This window comes from Excalfactoria chinensis, chromosome 2 (assembly GCF_039878825.1).
Source record: "Excalfactoria chinensis isolate bCotChi1 chromosome 2, bCotChi1.hap2, whole genome shotgun sequence".
Lineage (NCBI taxonomy): Eukaryota > Metazoa > Chordata > Aves > Galliformes > Phasianidae > Excalfactoria > Excalfactoria chinensis.
In genome coordinates this window covers 63962891-63984390 of record NC_092826.1, presented here as the reverse complement: position 1 = coordinate 63984390, position 21500 = coordinate 63962891, and the positions used below count along the sequence as shown (strand labels likewise).

At 39.5% G+C, this 21500-nt stretch overlaps 1 long non-coding RNA gene across 1 annotated transcript in view; it reads right to left on the bottom strand.

Moving 5' to 3' along the window:
* LOC140247773 (uncharacterized) overlaps window positions 1-21500 on the bottom strand; it is a 51580-nt gene that overhangs the window by 12009 nt on the left and 18071 nt on the right. The window contains exons 2-3 of the long non-coding RNA XR_011902771.1: window positions 19425-19626; window positions 17495-17594 (exon numbers count right to left, since the gene is read on the bottom strand). This is a non-coding gene — a long non-coding RNA (uncharacterized lncRNA). The remainder of the gene's footprint in view (window positions 1-17494; window positions 17595-19424; window positions 19627-21500) is intronic.

Sequence of the window (21500 nt, the reverse complement as noted above, 5' to 3'; positions counted from 1 at the left end):
AAATGGTCTGGGCTGCAGATAAAAACTGGGATTTCACCTAGATGTGCTCACAGCTCTTCTCCTATACCAGGAGACACATGACAAGTGTGGGTAGTGGGTATTTAGACAGGCTAACAGGCAGATTTATCAGGCAGTTTACCTTGCCACACTGGGAACAAAACCACAGTGTTCCTCTGGAATACTGTAAATCCCTAATGCTACAAGAAAGGGCTATTACAATAGGTTGAGGGTGTTAAGAACTAGGGAGAGAAGGATTTCTATAGTGGAAGAAATATCCAGGTTCACTTACATTTACATTCACATTGTGCAAGTATACACGCACCCAATCAATCATACACTCACTCACTCATCAACCCATGTGCCAACCAGGGAAGACCAGACTGAAATGTACACACCCTAAGCTTTTACTCAGCACCTTGCTAGATAACTGTGGAGATAGACAGATGGATAGATTAGATGTGTTGGTTCTTTGTTTGTTTGTTTGTTTGTTTGTTGAGGTTGTTTTTTTTTTTGTTTTTTTTTTTCTCTGAAACTTGTCATGAAAATGGATGTTTTCAATGGGAAATTTCTCACAAAAATATTGATTATTTCCACAGTCAATCTATTCTTATTTTTTAAACTATTACTGACATTTTGTAGAAATTTGTTTGACAAAACATTTGAAGATAGGTCAGGTAGTTTTATATCACTATTTGGGGGGAGGGGGAAAGGAAGGAAGGAAGGAAGGAAGGAAGGAAGGAAGGAAGGAAGGAAGGAAGGAAGGAAGGAAGGAAGGAAGGAAGGAAGGAAGGAAGGAAGGAAGGAAGGAAGGAAGGAAGGAAGGAAGGAAGGAAGGAAGGAAGGAAGGAAGGAAGGAAGGAAGGAAGGAAGGAAGGAAGGAAGGAAGGAAGGAAGGGAAACTAAAATAATAATAATAATAAAACAAACAAACAAACAAACAAAACATTAAAATGTTTCCTGGAAAGTATTGTGCTTCAGACTGAATAACTGAGTCCTCTGGAAGGAGCGTTGCCTAGTAAAAAAAAAAAAAAAATGGTTTTCAACTTCTTGGAACATGTCAAAACCACTAGAGCATGAGTGGCCAAGCAGAAGAAGCAACAAAGATGCCTAGATCTAAGTCAAGTAGTATGGATACTTCAGTGTCCAAAGGATTCCTAATACTTGTATAGAAAGACACCTTTCTATTTATTATTATTATTATTATTATTATTATTTTGTATTTCCACATCCATACTAAATACCTGTATGAAAGTATTTATTAATTAGATATCACTCAGCTTCCCATTCTACAAAAGCTATAACTCTTGTTATGTGTTTTGCTAAATGTTTGTAGGATACACTGCCTATATTATTTTCTTTTTAAAATATTTTTCCTTCTTTTCTTTTCTTGAGTAGATTACTCAGTATCTTCTCTGCATTAGCCCTGTCTGATCTTTTAACTTTGCTTCAGATAGTCTACTTCCAAAATAAATATTATCAATACATGTTTGAATGCCTGAATTATTTTGCTCTTCAACAAATAGAACATTTGAAAGCTCATCTTCAGAATCCTCATTTTTTCCTTCTGAATGACAATACTAATAATCTAAGGTGAGAGAACTGTTATGGTTTGGAGGGCTTATTAAAGGGCTACTTAGCCTCTGAAATTTGAGCAGTATGAAGGTGTTTTTTCATCTATTAAATCCCTTGTGCAAAAAATTGATTAAATGTCCTTCTCTTAGGATCAGGTGGCCAACATCTCCAAAATATCACCTTGGTTTTTGAAAAGTACAGATATATAATTCAAAACTTTTTGCAGCCATAGTTTCTGATCCAGTTGTGTGAAATACTGACGGTGGTAGAAGCACACTATTTCATGTCAGCAACAGCAAAAACTTCCTCAGTCACCAATGAACAAAGTGATTCATGTTTATTTGGCTACTTTAGAAATATTCTTAACCACATTTATAAACCCATGATTAATAGCATTCATTTATTTATTTATTTATATTAAGGATCAGGTTAAAGTGGAAGTCATCTGTCATCACTCACACTTTTATGGACTTTAGCTGTAGTTAAAGGGTTCCATCCCTCCTGAGTAAACTATGTAAGTAAATACTTAGTATACAGGCTCAGAATCTCTGAATCATAGAGTCATAGAATGATAGATTGGAAGGGACTTTAAAGATCACCTAGTTTCAGTGCCCCTGCCACTAGCAGGGTTGCAGTCAGCTAGATCAAGTTGCCCAGTGTCCCATCCAAACTGGCCTTGAATACCTCCAAGAATGGGTCATCCAAAACTTCTCTGTGTAACCTGTTCCAGTGACTCACCACCCTCTGAATAAAGAATTTTTTCCTAATATCTAGTCTAATTCTACACTCTTTTAGTTTAAAGCCATTTCCCCTTGTCCTGTCACTATCAGATCTTTTAAGAAACAGTTCCCCTCCTGCTTATAAGCTCCCTTCAAATACTGCAAATACCTTTGTTCATCCTCATGGCCCTTCTCTGAACTCCCTTTGACTACTTAAATACCTCAGCCTTCTCCAAGTCTGAGTAAGCCAGTTCTTCCTTCTCATCTATCTGATGTGGAACACTCTCGTTTATCTATCATCTCTTATGTCCAATGTACCTAAATAATCCCTTCTTGTCATTTTTCACATTCTTTGTTAAGTTTAATTCAGCCTGTGCTTTAGCCTTCCTGATCCTGTCTCTGCACATCTGAACATAGTTCAGTTTTAGGTAGATGTTCTCTGATAGAGAATTAAGCACATTTGTTTTCTAATTTAAGCATGTCCAAATTACAGAGGGCTAAAGGTAGTGAAGGTGGTCAGGGATCACAGTCTTCAATGTCACCAGGGTAAACCATTGTCAGAGATGAAAAATAAATCTGAAATCCATAAATGTATCACGTGAATAGGTTATTCCATATGCTTTCCTTGAAATAATAATTTAAGCAAATGCGCAATACTAAATTGCTTTTCATATCAGACGTTTCAGTGAAATATGCTGAAACCATGTTTGGCACCATCATAAACACACATATACCATTCCACAATGGAATAGGAATTCTTGGAACTTCCACGTTTTCTCTTACAGAGCAGTCTATAATGGACAGATACAAAAGCTGATACTATTATATAAACAAATACTATGTTGAGAAACTCAACTTTTTGAGAAAAATATGAGCTATTTTCTCTTTCTGTGAGAAATGTTAAGTGAACCTGGTATGCTAGGTAGAGCAACATGACAAGGAAAGAATAGGAGGGGGTAGACAAAAAGTTAAACTATGACTACCCCACTCCCCCACTTCTGTTCATCCCTCTGATTGCTGATCAGAAAGCTATTCTTACAAAAGAGAATGAAAAATTACTTTCCAGTTTCAAAAATAAAACCTTTTACTATGCAAGCTGTTGCATAGTAAAATACTGTATTTCACTAAAATTTATATACTTACATATATATTTATGTATGTATATAGAATCATAGAATCATAGAATTATCCAGGTTGGAAAAGACCTTGAAGATCATCAAGTCCAACCGCAGCCTAACCAGTACCCCATCTCTAAGAAAAAAAAAAAAAAAAACCAACCTCTGCTAAATCATATCCCTGAGTACCACATCCAAACGGCTCTTAAACACATCCAGGGATGGCGATTCAACCACCTCCCTGGGGAGCCCATTCCAGTACCTAACCACCCTTTCTGTAAAGAAGTTCTTCCTAATATCCAACCTAAACTTGCCCTGGCGCAACTTGAGGCCATTTCCCCTCGTCCTGTCACTTGTCACTAGTGAGAAGAGACCTGCCCCACTCTCACTGTAAGAACCTTTCAGGTACTGGAAGACGGCAATAAGGTCTCCCCTCAGTCTCCTCTTCCTCAGGCTAAACAGCCCCAGCTTCCTTAGCCTCACCTCATAGGGCTGATTCTCCAAGCCCTTCACGAGCCTCGTTGCCCTTCTCTGGACCTGCTCCAGTACCTCCATATCTTTCTTGTGCTGAGGTGCCCAAAACTGGACACAGTACTCGAGGTGAGGCCTCACCAATGCCGAGTACAGGGGCAGGATGACTTCCTTAGTCCTGCTCAGCACACCATTCTTGATACAAGCCAGGATGCCGTTGGCCTTCTTGGCCACCCGGGCACACTGTCGGCTCATGTTCAGCCGTGCATCAATCAGTACCCCCAGGTCCATTTCCTCCACACAGTCCTCCAGCCACTCCGCCCCAAGCCTATAGCGCTGCCTGGGGTTGTTGTGGCCGAAGTGCAGGACTCGGCATTTGGCCTTGTTAAACCTCATTCCATTGGCTTCAGCCCAGCTCTCCAGCCTGTCCAGATCCCTCTGTAGGGCCTCGCTACCCCCAGGCAGATCCACACTCCCAGCCAATTTAGTGTCATCTGCGAACTTACTGAGAGCGCACTCAATGCCCCCATCGAGGTCATCAATAAAGATGTTGAAGAGGACAGGCCCCAGCACCGACCCCTGGGGAACACCACTTGTGACCGGTCGCCAGCTGGATTTAACTCCATTTACCACCACTCTCTGAGCCCGGCCCTCCAGCCAGCTCCTTACCCAGCCGAGAGTGTACCCATCCAAAATATATATATATAAAATATATATATATTTGTCATGTTACCACCAAATTATCATTGACTGAACAAAACCAAGAATCAAACATATATTAAATGGGAATCCCTAAGCATTTAGCATTGTGTCTTTCAGGCTACTAATTCTTACTGAGGAAGAGATCAGTACAATAGTAGTAGATAAGCACTGATACTGCTGAATCTACTGTTTTGTCACCTCAATATAAAAACACAGAAAATTGTGCACCACTCTTGATAACATTCTCATCTGAAAACAAAACAAACAAACAAACAAAGAGACCATAATCTGAGATAGAATAATGAGTTGGAAAGAAATGAAAGAGCATTCAAAATGGAAAAATAAAACCTTGTGGATAATTTCATTTTTGTCTGGACCAAATTTTACTGTTCAGGACTGAAGGGGGATGATCTGATGACATTAAAGCATATATACATACATATATACATACATACATATATATATATATGATTATATATATATGTATATGACTATATATATATATATAGTCTCCTGGATCAATTTACATACTACATGTTGACAGTAACTCATTTCTATTCTCTGTGACAGGGTGGTATCATATTGTTGTCTGCCTACATGTGGATGAAATAATAAAGGTCACTCGTAGATCACAAGAGATCTACAGTGTCCTCAGGAGTGAAAAAATAATCTGAAATTATATACTTGCTCTTTATAAAGCTGCCTCTTAGTAGGCAGAAATATTCAGTGGTAGCAGAGTATCACTTAGGTACTCCTGCTTTATATGCTAAGCAGAGTTTCAAGGCATCAGTGGGTCAAATGAATTGTAAATTCACATTGTAATTCATGGAACTACAACAGAACACACACATTCATATGTGATGCAAAGCCTGTTTGGCCTGCTCTTATTTATTTATTTATTTATTTAACAAGTTTACTCTTTATTTAAGCTATATTCCCACTTAAGTATCTTTCATGAACCCCTTGTAAGCAGTCTATTGACTCTTTGAATCTGTCAGGTTCATGAGGTGTCAGACCACAGGAGATGCAATAGGAGAAATAACAAGCCTGGTGATGGAGACAAGATTTCTCTGGATTTCCAACCATCCCTCAACCTTTCTATATGATCTCAGTGCACCTCAGATGCTCTCAGATTTCTTCACTGTTCTAAATTGTGGATGATAATTCTCCCTTTGTCTACAAGGACTGCTCTGAAAATAGTGCTTCCTATTTTATTATGTTGGCTCGTTAAGTCAAAGGTGGATTTTGGTGGTATGGCAGTAGAGATTGAACATTCCAAACAATAAATATTCCATTATATTTTGTTACAGTGTGATACATGGCAGCAGAGGAGCAATCTGACAGAGTGGCATCTGACATGGAAGAGCATATGAAGCAATGGTATGTGAATAAACACCTCCATGTGGAAAAAAATAGCACCCACTGATATTCCTCAGTGACTGATAAATGTGAAGACCAAGTGGATGAGCACAGTTTACTGATGGGTGTTCTGTTTCAGCAGTGGAGACATTGGCAGTGGGTCACCTCTGCTGGTGCAGATTTTGATGGTGGTAAATAAGTTGAAAAATAAGGTTATGTAGCTAAGAATTTTCTCTATCAAATAGTGTAACTGTGCTCTTTGAATTTGTTGTATTTTCAATTGAAACAATAAGAGGCATTACCTTCAAAGTGTTCTATTTACTTCCCTTATGCTGAGCTACAGTGAGTGTGCATAGCCTGGTGCAGGACAAGATGTGGGGGTTATGGCCTCATCTGAAAGTTCCTTCCACAAGTACAAGAACTCTCTGTGAACATTTGAAAAAGCCCTGAAGAGATTGTTCGCATGCATCCTATGAAATGTGCTGGTGACAGTCTTCGTATGTTTTATTTCTGTCAGCTAATGGGAATCCACATTACTAACTTTTATTTTCTGTAAGGGCTGTATTATTAATGTCAATCCAAGTATTAGTCTTTTCTCTGTATAAACAGAAATAATACATCTGTATTATCTACACCCCTGGAAGCATTCTTTGAGCATAATTTAGAAATTCAGATTACAGGAAAAGATGTTATACTAATAAATAAGCCGATGACCAGTGTACTTCAGTGGCTTGGACTTTCTGAGACATAAAGTATAGTGACAATAGAACACAACACTGTAACATTTGCAGTTTGTTTGTGGTGTTACAGTTACTAATATAAAATGGTCATAACAAGAGATCTTTGCTACAGGAATTCTTTATTATTACCGCTATTGTTGTTTTGAATCTGTAATGATTACTTTCACAGAATCACAGAATCACAGAATCATAGGGGTTGAAAGGGACCTCCAGAGGTCATTGAGTCCAACTCCTCTGCCAAAGCAGGTTCCTTACACCAGGTTGCACAGGTAGGCGTCCAGGGGGGTCTTGAATATCTCCAGAGAAGGAGACTCCACAGACTCCCTGGGCAGCCTGTTCCAGTGCTCCATCACCCTCACCATAAGGAAATTCTTGCGCACATTCATGCAGAACTTCCTATGCTCCAGTTTCTGTCATTTTCCCCTTGTCCTGTCTCCACACACTGCTGGAAAGAGTCTGGCATCACCACTTTGCACCCCACACCTCAGATATTTATAGACGTGGATCAGGTCCCCTCTCAGTCTTCTTTTCTCAAGGCTAAACAGACCCAGTTTATTTAGCCTTTCTTCACAAGGGAGATGCTCCAGTCCCTTCACCATCTTTGTGGCCCTGCGCTGGACTCTTTACAAGAGATCTCTTTTTTTGTACTGGGGAGCCCAGAACTGGACACAGTACTCCAGATGAGGCCTCACCAGGGCAGAGTAGGGGGGGAGGATCACCTCCTTTGACCTGCTGGCCACACTCTTTTTAATGCACCCCAGAATGCTATTGGCCTTTTTGGCCACCAGGGTACACTGCTGGCTCTTGGCCAACCTGTCGTCCACCAGGACACCCAGGTGCCTCTCTGCAGAGCTCCTCTCCAGCAGGTCATCCCCCAACCTGTACTGGTGCATGCAATTATTCTTCCCCAGGTGCAAGATTCTACACTTGTTTTTGTTAAACTTTATCTGGCCCAGCTCTCCAGCCTGTCCAGGTCTTGCTGAATGGCAGCACAGCCTTCAGGTGTGTCAGACAATCCTCCCAACTTCGTATCATCAGCCAACTTGCTGGGCATTATGCCCTCGTCAAAGTCATTGATGAAGATGCTGAACAAGATTGGATCCAGCACAGACCCCTGGGGACATCACTAGTTAACAGGACTCCAACCAGACTCTGCACCACCAGTGACAACCCTTTGTGCTCTGCCAGTCAGCCAGTTCTCAAACCACCTCATTGTCCACTCATCTATCCCAGACTTCCTCAGCTTTGTTATAAGGATGCTGTGGGAGACAGTATCAAATGCCTTGCTGAAATCAAGGTAGACTACATCCACCGCTCTCCCCCCATCCACCCAGCCAGTGACAACATCATAGAAGGCTACCAGGTTGGTCAAGCATGACCTCCCCTTGGTGAACCCATGCTGACTACTCCTGATAACCCCCTTTTCTTCCAGTTGTCTAGAGATGGCGTCCAGTATGAGCTGTTCCATCACCTTTTCAGAGACAGAGGTGAGGCTGACTGGCCTGTAATTTCCTGGATTTTCCTTCTTGCCCTTTTTGAAGACCGGAGTGACACTGGCTATCCTCCAGTCTTCAGGCACCTACCCCATTCTCCAAGACCTCTCAAAGATGACAGAAAGTGGTTCAGCAGTCACCTCTGACAGCTCCCTCAGCACCTGTGAATGCATCCCATTGGGTCCCATGGATTTATGAACATTGGTATTGCCTAGGTGCTCACAGACCACCTCTTCCCTGACTAAAGGGAAGTCTTCCATTCTCCAGGCCCTCTCACTAACCTCCAGGGTCTGAGATTCCTGAGGGAGAGCTTTTTCACTGAAGACAGAAGCAAAGAAGGCATTCAGTATCTCCGCCTTCTCCTGTTACCAGAACACCACCGTCACTTAGCAGGGGACCCATATTCTCCCTAGTCTTCCTTTTACTGTTAGCATACTTTAAAAAAACATTTTTATTATCGTTTATCACTTTTGGCAGATTCAATTCCAGGTGGGCTTTAGCCTTTCTTGTCGCATCCCTGCAGGCCTTGACAACATTTCTATATTCTTCCCAAGTGGTCAGACCCTTTTTCCACATTTCATGGGCCTTCTTCTTTCTTTTGAGTTTGTGCATGAGCTCCTTGCTCATCCATACAGGTCTCCTGCCACCCTTTCCTGATTTCTTGCTCAGAGGAATGTCCTGATCCTGAGCTTGGAAGAAGATCTGTTTAAATGCTGACCAGTTCTCACAGGCCCCCTTACCTTCTAAAAGCCTAGCCCATGGGATAGCTCCAAGTAGGTCCCAGAAGATGTCAAAGATGGCCCTCCTAAAGTCCAGGGTAGCAATCCTACTTTTTGCTTTGCTTCTTCCACTCAGGATCTTGAACTCCACCATCTTGTAGTCACTGCAATCCAAGCTGCCCCCGACCTTTACTTCCTTAGCAAGTTCTTCCTTGCTAGTGAGAATAAGGTCCAGTAACACCCCTCCCCTGTTGGGTCCTCCACCACTTGCATCAGAAAGTTGTCTTCAACACATTGCAAGAACCATCTGTACAGCATGTGCCTGGCCATGCTCGCATCCAGTAAATATCTGGATAATTGAAGTCCCCCATAAGCACCAGCACCTGGGATTGTGACACTACTTTCAGTTGCTTACGGAAGGTCTCATCAACCTCTTCCTCCTGATCAGGCCTGTAGTACACACCCACAACAGTGTCACCCTTACCAGCCTGACCCTTGATCCTCACCCACAAGCTCTCCACTACTACATCACTCTCCCCCAGGTGGAGTTCAATACGTTCTGGCTGTTCGCTCACATAAAGAGCAGCTCCACCACCCTGACTTGCCATCCGATCTTTCCTAAAAAGCACACAGCACTCCATGACAACATTCCAGTCATGCGAACTGTCCCACCATATCTCCATGATCGCAATGAGATCATGCCCTTTGGCCGCACATAGATCTCCAACTCTTCCTGTTTATTTCCCACGCTATGCTCATTAGTGTACAGACACTTTAGGGAAGCAGCATCACTCCGCCCCTCTCCATCCTTTTGAACTCCACCCTCTTCACCCATCAAGGTCTGTTTTGAGCCTCGAACTACCCACTCAACCCCAGTGGCTCTCATTTTGTCCCCTTCCCCCTTCATAGCTTAAAGACCTTTCAACAAGTTCAGCCAGTTTCTTGGCTAGAATCCTCTTACCCCTTGGAGACAGACTACTTCCATCTGCAGCCATCATGCCACTTTGTTGCTGTATATTTCCCTTTCTGACTACCAGATACAGAAATGACAAAAACTTCAACAGGGTATTTCCAGCTCAGTATAAAGTGGAAAGTACAAGACATCTCACAAGAGGACCTATCTTTAACCAATTTATTGCTGTATTGTATACTCTGCAATCTTTTGAGCAGGATCTTTCCTGCACTCTCCTTTTTCTTCCATTCTGTGCATACTTCTTACTTCATCATCCTCCTCACCTACAGGTGAGGTGTGGCCTCACCTGTACTGAGTATAGAGGGATGATTACTTCCTTGCTCCTGCTGGCAACACTATGTTTGATAGAAGCCTACTTGTCCACCTGGGCACTCAACTCCCTTTTCCAGGTCTTCAGTAAAGGTATGGAATAGGACAGGCCCCAGCATCAACCCTCCGGGAACACCACTCATGACAGGTCACCATCGGGATTTATCTTTATTCACCACCCACCACTCTCTGGGCCTGACCATGCAGCCAGTTCTTTACCCAACTAAGAGGGTACCCACCTAAGCCATGGGCCAACAGCTTTTCCAGGAGAATACTGAGGAAGACACTCTCAAAGGCTTTGCTGAAATCAAGGTAGACTGTGTCAACAGCCTTTCCCTTATCTGCCCTGTGAATAACTCAATCACAGAAAGAGGTCAGATTGGTCAAGCAGAACTTGCCTCTCATGAACCCTTGCTTGCTAGGCCTGACCCCCAGATGGCCCTCATGTTCCATCTCTCTCAGTTTGATCTTCTCCATAATCTTTCCTGGCTCCAAGGTCAGGTTGATTGTCTGTAGCTCCCCAGATCCTTCTTATGACACTTCTTGCAAATGAGAGTCATGCTAACAGAACTCTGGGACTTGTCTGGTTAATCAAAAATGCTGATAGATGGTTCAAAGCATCTTGGAAGTCACCCCCACCAGCTCCTACAGAATCCCTGAGTGGATTCCATCAGGACCCATGCTCTTAGATGCAACTATACAAATTCTGAAAATTTAATAATTCATTGCTTTGCTCAGCTATCTGACAACCTTATGTCCTTGAAATCATGTAAAATAGCTTACCTCCAAGTGTGGGTATGCAGATTCTACTATGTAGCACACAAAGGGAGACAGAGTAATTGTACATAGCACATATAACAATCTAGTCATATTTACAATGCATCAGATTCTCTGAGGCTTTAATGAAGACAGTGAGAAATAGTATGGCAGGTATGAGTAAGTTCTCCATACCTCAGAGACAGGTGAAAAATTGAAGGAACACCAAGGAGTCACTAAGATGCTAAAATCCTTGCAGTAAAAAATATAAACTTCTACTATCTAGGATCAAAAATCTGTCTGAATAAGATTAGTAACAAGATTGTAATCAAAAACTTTAATGGTTAATTAACATTTTGCATTCAGTTGGTGCAGTGAAGACTGAGTATCTTATTAAATTGCTTTAATGACCTTGTAATGGAAAAAGATCAGGTAGCTATGCTGATTAAGAAAATATTTCTGACACTGTGGAACTACAAAGTTTTTTAAAAGTGCCCTCAGGCCTTCAAGAGAATAAATTCTATTACTCTGTCATTATTCCTCTCTTGCCTTCTTAGAAACAGCTTGGTGTGGAGGTGGGAAAAGTCACAGTTGTCCAACACAATTTTTGCGTAGGTTTTTACAGCCTTTCTTTAACAGCAAAATTATTTACATTACACTAACAAGAACATACTGTTACTAATGACTATGTTATGCACTTTTTTTTTTTTTTAAATTCAGTTGGCGGACACTTGATCAGTAATATCATAAACACAGAATGTCTTGGGTCAAAGGGGACCTTAAAGATCATCTAGTTCCAACCCCTATGCATGTACAGACTTCACATCGACTAGATCAGGTTGTCCAGGACCTCATCCTACTTGGCCTTGAACTCTTCCAGGAATTAGACATCTTCATCTTTCCTGGATGACCTATTCCAGGGTCTCTCTACCCTTTGAATAAACAGATTCTTCCTGATATCTAATCAAAATCTACCACCTTTTAGTTTAAAGCTATTCCTCCACGTTCTATCACTGTAATAGTCACTGTAATAAGCCTGTGCTCCTCCAACTTGTAAGCTCCATTAAAGTACTTGAAGGCTGTGAGGTCTCTCTGTACCTTTGCCTTTTCCAAACTGAAGAAGACCATCTCCCTCAGATTTTCTTCATAGGAGAGGTGCTCCAGACCTCTGATCATCCATGTAGTCCTCTTCTGGACTCTCTGTAGCAGTTCCGTGTCTTTTTTGGAATAGTGTCCACAGATCTGGATGTAGTACTCCAAGTTGGGCTTCACTAGGACTGGTCACTCCTCTTTTGATGCAACCCAGGAAGCAGTTGTCTTTCTGGACTGCAAGCAAACTGTTGTCTTATGCCCAGCTTTTCATTTTTTAAAACCCTCAAACTCCTTCTCTGCAGGGCTATTCTCAAGGAGTTCTCCTAGTCTGTATACTTACCTGGGATTGCCCTGATTCCATTGGGTTCACATGAGCACACTTTTCAAGCTCCTTCAGGTGCCTTTAGATGACATCTTTTCTTTCTGTTGTGTCAACTGCACTATTCAGCTTGGTGTCATCAGCAAACTTGATGAGATTATGTTCAGTCCCACACTCCAGGTTATTGATAGAGATGTTAGAGAGTGCTGGTCCCAAAATAGACTCCTGAGGAACACCACTTGTCATCATTGGTCTCCACTTGGAGACAAAGTAATTGACTACAACCCTCTGACTGTGACCATCCAACCAATTATTTATCCACTGAAAAGTCCAACCTTTACAGTTTAGAGATGGGAATGTAATTTCAAACCATGTAAAAGACCTTGCAGAAGTCCAGGTAGATGATACCATTTGCTCTTCCTTTGTCCACTGATGCCATCACTCCATCACAGAAGTCCACCAGATTATTCTGGTAAACCTGCCCTTGGTAAAGCCATGCTGTCTGTTTTGTATCACCTCTTCTTGAATGTGGCTTAACATCTCTTCCAGGAGGATCTGTTCCATGGTCTTCCGCAGCACAGACGTGAAGCTCACTAAGTCTTTTGTTTCCTGAATTTTCCTTTCTAATTTTCTTAAAAGCAGTAGTGATGGTTCCCATCTTCCAGTCACTGTGGACTTCACTTGGCAGCCATAGTAAACCATTCTGTTTTTATTGAGCCCTTGGCAAACCAGTTATGATGCTCAATATGAGAAAGCTGTTTAAGACTGAAGAGTAAGGGCAAATGTATCAAACTGGTAAGGAGAAAACACTAAAAATGTGAAGTAGCATTCTCAGTTTTAAAATCCCACATCTTCAAATATTTTTCTTTACTTTGATGGGAAAGTGTTCTGACTGTGTTTTTATCTCCAACATCTGAGATTTCTTATTATTATGGTAGTGAAGGAATCACATATAGCAGTCATATTGAGGGTTATCATGGCAAAAATAAACACCTTTCTGTGAAAAATTTCTGTATACCTCTGAAGCCAAGCACCTGTGATTTTTGTGAATAGAAGTGCCAGATTGAAATATTATGGTTATATTCACAATATTGTTATGGAATCACAGTGGTTGTTCTGTTATTATTGCTTTTTGTTTGTTTGTTTTAACAGTAATTAAATTCTTAAAGTAGCTGAAGGAAATGAAGAGAAAGAATGGAAGTTACTGGGATTAGGTCACATTTCCTCAGAGTCAAATGTTAGATTCATTAATTCAGGAGGAGAAAAAAAATAATTTGGAAATGTGTTAATGCTTCATTTGTATTTTATAATGAAAACATTCTAAATATTTTTGCTGACCACTTAACACCACTTGAATCTAGACCTTCAGATGTAAACAGTTTTGATATCTGTCTCTTGCATTATCTATTTTCTGGCTCTTCATGTTCAAAGATGATTATTTCCAAGCTCTGTTTTATTCTCAAAACGTGAAGAGCTTTGTGAAACAGCTTTTCAAGTAACATGTCAATGAACACAGCTCTAATGATTTCATTAGCATAATGGCTACTCACAGATTTAACTGTAACTGAGCCAGTGCATTGCCATTTTAGTAATATTTAACAAAGTTCATTAACCCTGGGTGTATTTATTTTTCACTGCTGCACTTAAATTTTAATGCAAGAAATCCACAGGACAGACATTTACTTGTATATTTGGCTGTTTTCATGTGTAAACATCTTCAGAATGAGTTCATATATTTCTATTTCTAGAAAAACAGCATTGAAAGAGAACTAGGTAGTACTGCACATAGGTCTACCAAACTGGATTTTTATTTACAGTAAAAATCATATCAACTGTAATAAAGAAGGTAGTTTATTGTTACCAGAGTAGTTCTAACTAGAGAGTAGATAAGAACTTCAATTGAAGGATTTAAATTACTTCAAAGACACTTTGGATTTTGATTGCTTATGTAGGTGGCCAGTAGAAGCATCATCGTTATTCTGTGCTGTCTTTTTAATTTTTTTTCCTTAAAAAGTGATAAAGATTTCCAGATTGCACCAGCTTCAAGTAATCACTCCTCTGCAAATGCTCTTACTCCTTAGAAAAGACCTGGAAGCAAGCATTAGCACACAAAAGAGAGTTAAACAATACAAGGGTAGCCCTGACTGCATAACTCAAGGTTGCATGTTGCTCTCTTTCTGTTAAGTCAAAACTTGATATTTGACATTTCATTTGCTATAGTGTATAGACTAATTATCACAGATGTAAGGTTTTAATGTTTTTCTATAGCCTACTGTCAATTGTATCTGGAAGGGTGTATTTATTTCTAACTGGGAATAAATAAAATTTCTAAGAGAAAAGGAAGCCACAAAATATATATTTGAGATCAAAATCATTTTGGTGCATATTCTCTGGGTCTTAACATTTTGAAATGTTCCTTAAGACCTACCACCAGCATCCCACAGCAACTGCTAGCTGTAAAACACATCAGGCAATGCAATATCCTTGCTGAAGAAGCCAGGTAGATACTAACAGAGATGTCTACCCTTCCTTCACTTGCAGTGCATGCTGCATCTTGCTAATATCTCTTGACTTACCCTCACTGCTGTATCTTTTCCACTAATAAATATCCACTCTAACTCTTTATTTTTCACATTTGTTTTGACACTCTTTTCACAAAATCTTGCTTGATCAGTCAACATTCAAGAAAAGGGGAAAGAAATAATCTTATTTCCTAATTTCACAGAATCACAGAATCACAGAATCTTTCAAGGTTGGAAAAGACCTAGAAGATCATCTAGTCCAACCATCACCAATACTTCCCAGCTAAATCATATTGCTCAACGCAACATCCAAACTTTTTTTGATCACTCCCATGGTCGGTGACTCTACCACCTCCTTGGGCAGTGCATTCCAATGCCTGACTACCCTTTCTGAGAAGTAATACTTCCTAATGTCCAGCCTGAGCCTTCCCTGTCGCAGCTTGAAACCATTTCCTCTAGTTCTATCACTAATTACACAAGAGAAGAGGCCGACCCCCAGCTCACCACAACCTCTGTATTGTTGTACCTGATTCTTCCCGAGTTCACTTTGTAAGAGACTACATGTCAAAATAAAGAACTGTTTTTCTCTTTGGAGCTCAAAATCAGATTTTATTTTTTTTTTTAATTCATGAAACAAATGAATACACACTTAAAGTAGCTGAGGCATTCTTATAAATCCCAACTGTTTTTCAACATAATAGTCTCTACAGCTCCGTCTTTTCATCACAACTTCACAGGTAAGAAGTAATTCATATTTGAGCTATTGTCTATAATCAGGTGGTCTCATTTGCTGAGTAGTGTGGATGAATTGAGCTTATAATGAGCAATAAAGAGAACCTCAGCAATTAAAAAAGACAACTGAAACTATTACTACTTGTAATAGTTCAGTGCAATATCCTCAATATTTATGCATTCATCAAATCCATTTCTGGAGCCTGCAGATAGAAGCTCAATATCCTCACTATTCTAGACATCAGTAATCTAAGCAATCTGAGTAGCCAAATAATGTTCTGCTGCTGAGACTCCTGTCCTTCCTGCTACTGCATCTATGGGTAGCAACTGGTGGGTGGATAAGAGATCAAGGGGCCCACAAGTCCTTAGAACAAAAGCATGTCAGAAACATTTGGATGAAACACATTTAGTTGTTACTTAAACTTTACAATGTATAGTTACAGCATCAATTTATCCAGTGACCAGATAGTTATACATTCTATATTTAATTTCTTATATATATATATATATATATATAATATATATATATAAGTATATTTTTAATATACATGATAGTAAACAGCAACTATTCTGTATAAAATGAAATGCTGGTGAGATCTCATCTGGAGAACTGCATCCAGATGCAGAGTTATCAGTACTGGAGATACATAGACCTGTTGAAGTGTATCCAATGGAGGGTCACAGAAATGATCCAAGGGATATAATACCCCCACCCCACCCCCACTCCATGAGGACAGGATGAGAAAGCTGGGGCTGTTCAGCCTGATAGCAGCCTGTCATTTTTTGAAGGAGGACTCTGAGAATCATAGAATTACTCAGGTTGGAAAAGACCTCAAAAATCATCAAGTCCAACTGCAGCCTAACCATGGTACCCTAACTCCAACAACCCGCTGCTAAATCATGTCTCTGAGTACCACACCCAAATGATTCTTAAACACATCCAGGGATGATGACTCAACCACCTTCCTGAGGAGCCTATTCCAGTGTCTAACTACCCTTTCTGTAAAGAAGTGTTTCCTAACGTCCAACCTAAACTTACCTTGGCACAACTTGAGGCCATTTCCCCTCGTCCTGTCACCTGTCACCAGTGAGAAGAGACTTGCCCCTCTCTCACTGTAAGCACCTTTCAGATACTGGAAGAGAACCCCTCAGCCTCCTTATCCGCAGACTAAACAGCCCCAGCTCCCTCAGCCTTTCCTCACAGGGCTGATTTTCCAAGCCTTGTTGCCCTTCTCTGAACCTACTCCAGTACCTCCATGTAAAGTACCTCCATGAGAAAGAAGGGAACAGACTTTTTCACAGTTTGTTGTGATAGAACAAAGAGCAATGGTTTCAAATTTTCGTGTGCCCCCAGTGGCGCAGTGGTATAAGCTGCTGCTTGCGGCACCGGAGGGCTCGGGTTCGAATCCCCCCTGTGGCGCAGGGGTAGAAGTGCCGCTTCGCTACACAGGGGGCTCGAAACCCGAGAGTTGGACTCGATGATCTCTAAGGTCCCTTCCAACTCGCACGATACTATGAGACTATGATACTTAACTCATAAATTCATAAATATTGCTGTGCATGATGCTGCCTAATTGCATTTCATCTGGAATTACTTTTTCGAATCATAATAACCATGCAGGTGGTTATTAGTCAGAATATTACCTATATCTGTAGGCTTCTGTGAACATAAAGTATTCTTGTCAATTAAAATTCTTGGTAGGAAAAAAAATAAATTGTAAAAAATGGGAAAACTGTCTGGAAAGGAGCAATGGCCAAAAACTTGGAAATAGGAAGCTTCATACTAACATGAAGAAGAACTGCTTTACAGTAAGGATGATGGAGAACTGGAACAGGTTGCTGAGAGAGATTGCTACATCTCTTCCTCTGGAGATGTCTGAGACTTCTTTCTGGATACCTACCTATGAAACCTACTGTAGGAAATCTTCTTTAGCAGGGGTGCTGAACTCGGTGATCTCTTGAGGTCCCTTCCAGTCCCTATGATTATGTGATTCTCTGACTCTGTGTAAAAGAGAGAAAATTCAGATTGGATGGAAAGATTTTTATTTATTTTTTTTTTTTTTACAGTAAGGGTAGTGTAGCTAAGGAACAAGTTGCCCAGAGAGGTGGCGGAATCACTCACTATCTTTGGAGGGTCAGGCTTGACAGGGCTCTGACTTATCTAGCTGTAGGTGTCCCTCTACTTTGCAGGGGAACTGGGTTAGGTGAACTTTAAATATCCCTTCCAGATCAAAATGTTTTGTGATTCTATGATTCTATTCTATGAAATATTCATAGTTCCAACATAATGATACAATACAGATAAACAGACCTCATATAACAGCAGAAGCCTTGAAAGGGAGGACTCAGGACAGAATGTAGAGGGATGAAGGCATATGCTTATAAGAGATCATTTCTGAAGACTCCAGAGCTAGAAATATCTCTCCAATGGTTTAGGCAAAACATTTTTCAATGACAAAAAGAGAACAATGAGCAAGTGTTCAGTATATGTGTGTATATTGTGTGCCCCGGTGGCGCAGCGGTAGAATTCCCATCTGCAACACCAGGGGGCCCGGGTTCGAATCCCCCCTGTGGAGCAGGGGGTAGAAGTGCCGCTCTGCTACACAGAGGGCTCGAATCCCGGGAGTTGGACTTGATGATCTCTAAGGTCCCTTCCAACTCGCACAATACTATGATGATGATACTATGATATCTAAAACTTTACATAGGAAATATAGATGTGACCTGGACTTACAGATAAATATACTAAAACAAGAATAAGGCATAAAGCTCATCACAAAACTATATAAAATTAATGTCATTTGGATCAGTTTCAAATTCTGATAGTGGAGAGACAACATTTCCATCATTAGCACCAGTATCATTCTGGTCAAGAATCTGTGACACTGTCAACTTCCCACAAATCCTCTGCTGAATGCCCAGCCAGGCTGAAGCTGCTAATGTTAGGACTCAGAAGGGATTTCATTAAGTGAGCATTACTCTAGACAAAGGGAGTAAGTGGTAAAATATGTTGACATAACATTTTGAACTATATTGTGCTAACTTGTTAAGCCATTTTCCTGAATATTATCCTTTTCATTGTTTTTGTTTTGTTTTGTTTTGCTTTTTTAATCTCTCTCTGTAAATGCCTCCCATCCTATGCCCCCATGTACTAATGAGGTCTTTAGTAACAGTTATTTACTTAGACTTTTAAGAATTCAATTAAAGTAAAAATAAATTCCTGGCTTTCCAATAAATTGTGTTTCATGTTCATCAGTATAAGTATATAACAGACCATCTGAATGATGTACAAATAATGAGTGGAAATCTCCATCTGAATCACTCACCTTAATTATCTTTTAGAGCCAATAAAGTGATTTTAAAGTCAGTCAAGTTGATCAGTGGAGTCAAATTTGTAATTTAAGTCAAAGCAAATATTTAAATTATGCTCTGTATTTCAGGTGATTATAAGCGACTACAAACTTCAATTTGCAGTTTTGACAGAATGTCTACAGTAAAGACTTCTGAAGTTAAAGAGGTGAGTTACAGTGTGTTAACCTGTAGACAAGTTAGGAAGTCCCAGTCTGATCTGTATTTTGATATCAGTTTCTCACACCCAAGTTACAAAGGATGCTTTCATTCTTATCAGTTTATTAGGTTGAAAATATTTTTATTGGCAAATGGAACATATCCAAGAATTATATAGTTATTCTAATTAAATTTTAACAGACAAAACAAAGAACCACTAATAGTCCCCTTATGGTTATTCTAAAACTTCAACTTAATTACAGTTAAAATGACACACACAGAAGTCTTGCAGTGCCTAACAAGCTTCTCTGCTTTTATACTCACCTTTCCACTTGCCTTAACCAGGAGCAAGATGACAAGCATTCCATACACTGTGCTGGGAGAAATATGATTCCTGATACCAAAAATTTCTTCTCCCTCATTGCAGGAATTATTTGGGGTGATTTTATGTTTGCTAATATGCTCTACTTTGTGCTCTTTTTTCAGCAGTCCACAACTCCAGTGCTTGCAGACCAACTTCAATCATCTACAAATTGCAATAGAAATAATGATTTTTTTTTTTCACTAAAAGTTTGCAATTTCTTTAAATATACATACATGAAAGAACTACTTCAAATAACTGTTTGACTTATACTGCAGTGTTAAGGCCATTTGTAAGGAAAACTCATTTAAGGAGGAGTTATAAAACAACAATTTTCAATAAGAAAATAAAGAGCCATGCATGAGTAAGAGAAGATCAGGAGCTCAGATCAGTATTTTAAGTAAATACAGTTACAGATGAAAGAGCTGAGTTTGGATAAAATGGGATAGGAAAATATGAGGGGAAAGACATGGAACTCAAATATTTTCACATACAAAAGGGATAGAATAAATGATTTCTTACGCCATTACAGTTAGAATAAAACATAACAGGGCTCACTTAAATAAAATGAAGCTTGCTTTAGATTCATATGTATAAATAATATATAAGTAATATATTTTTACATATACAATTTTCCTTATGTATGTTGGGAAGCTTTGGAATCAGTTTCTCAGGAAGGTTGTTGTTGTCCTATTCTTGAATGGAACAAGAGTCCAGAGTATATTGGACTAAAAATAAGAGTCCATGGTCCACAGTTATCTCCTCTGTGGAGATAACAACTGGACTTAGAAATATTTTGGAATCTTTCCACTTTTATGATCTATAATTCAATTCCATATAATTCCACATATAAAGAAGTGGGAAGATGAAACGCTGGAAATGTGATGGCCCACTACAATAAAAACATGAAGAATTCTGAACCAAAAAGTAAAATATGCTGGTGATGCCTATAAAGAACTATATCAACATTTTCCGTTGTAAAATAATATATTCACCTCAACAAAAGACTGTTCCTGCTGTATCAGGAACAAAGCAGGAATTAAATGATGGCACACAAAGGTACTACACTCTGAGATTCCTCACTATAGCTCTGCAGAATGACCATATAGCAACAGGACTATAAGAACACATACAATCGTGGCACTTTGTAAGAAGATGATTATATGATTGTAAACATTCATAAAGTCCCTTCTAAAGTAAAATCCACACTACTTTACTAGGAAATATATGTTCTTTTGAATTATGAAAATGAATCACTGCAAATGCTATGTTACTCTGCCTGAATTCCATACTGTTTATAATCATATATGAACATGATATTTTACATCAAAAGTACTTGTGCTTTTGGTGAATTCTTAAGATTATACTCACTGAAATTGTACTTCACAGTAAATTGTTACATTCAAAGCATAATTCAGTTACAAATGTATTCACGTAACATTTTCATGAGCAAATTAATACAGACAAAATGATCATAAATATGTACATATGATCCTCTGTTTAAGCCAACTCAAGATATAAAAATATCTATTCTACTCCAAAAAGTAAATCTGAAAAAAAAGGCTAAGAGAAAAATAAAGTATGTTTTGATATGAATTAGTGTTGTAATAAAATACACTGAGCTGTGGTATGCTTCTGAAGTTCCAGAGTGCTTGTTTTTGTTTTTTGTTTTTCTTTATATTGATGTGTTACAATATGCTATTTGTATATTAAGAACTATTATTACATGAAACTGCTCTTTTAACTTATTTTTTTTCTTTTTTAAATATGTATATATTTATTCCTTAATTAAGGAGAAGGTTGACTGTAGTTCAGTAGCTAGAGATGCTTGCCTGAGGCAGAGAGAGGGTGATTAGCTGCTGACGATGTTTTTTGAACCACTTAATTCGATACTTCAGGGTTTGAATGTGATTCCCCATTTCGTGGCAAGTTCCAGTGTGTTAATGTGTACTGCAGTGGTGTTAAAAGGCTTGGAGCAGTGATGGTGTCAAACTGCTATGTCATCATTTTCAGAACTTTAAAGTGCAATTTCAGCTTGA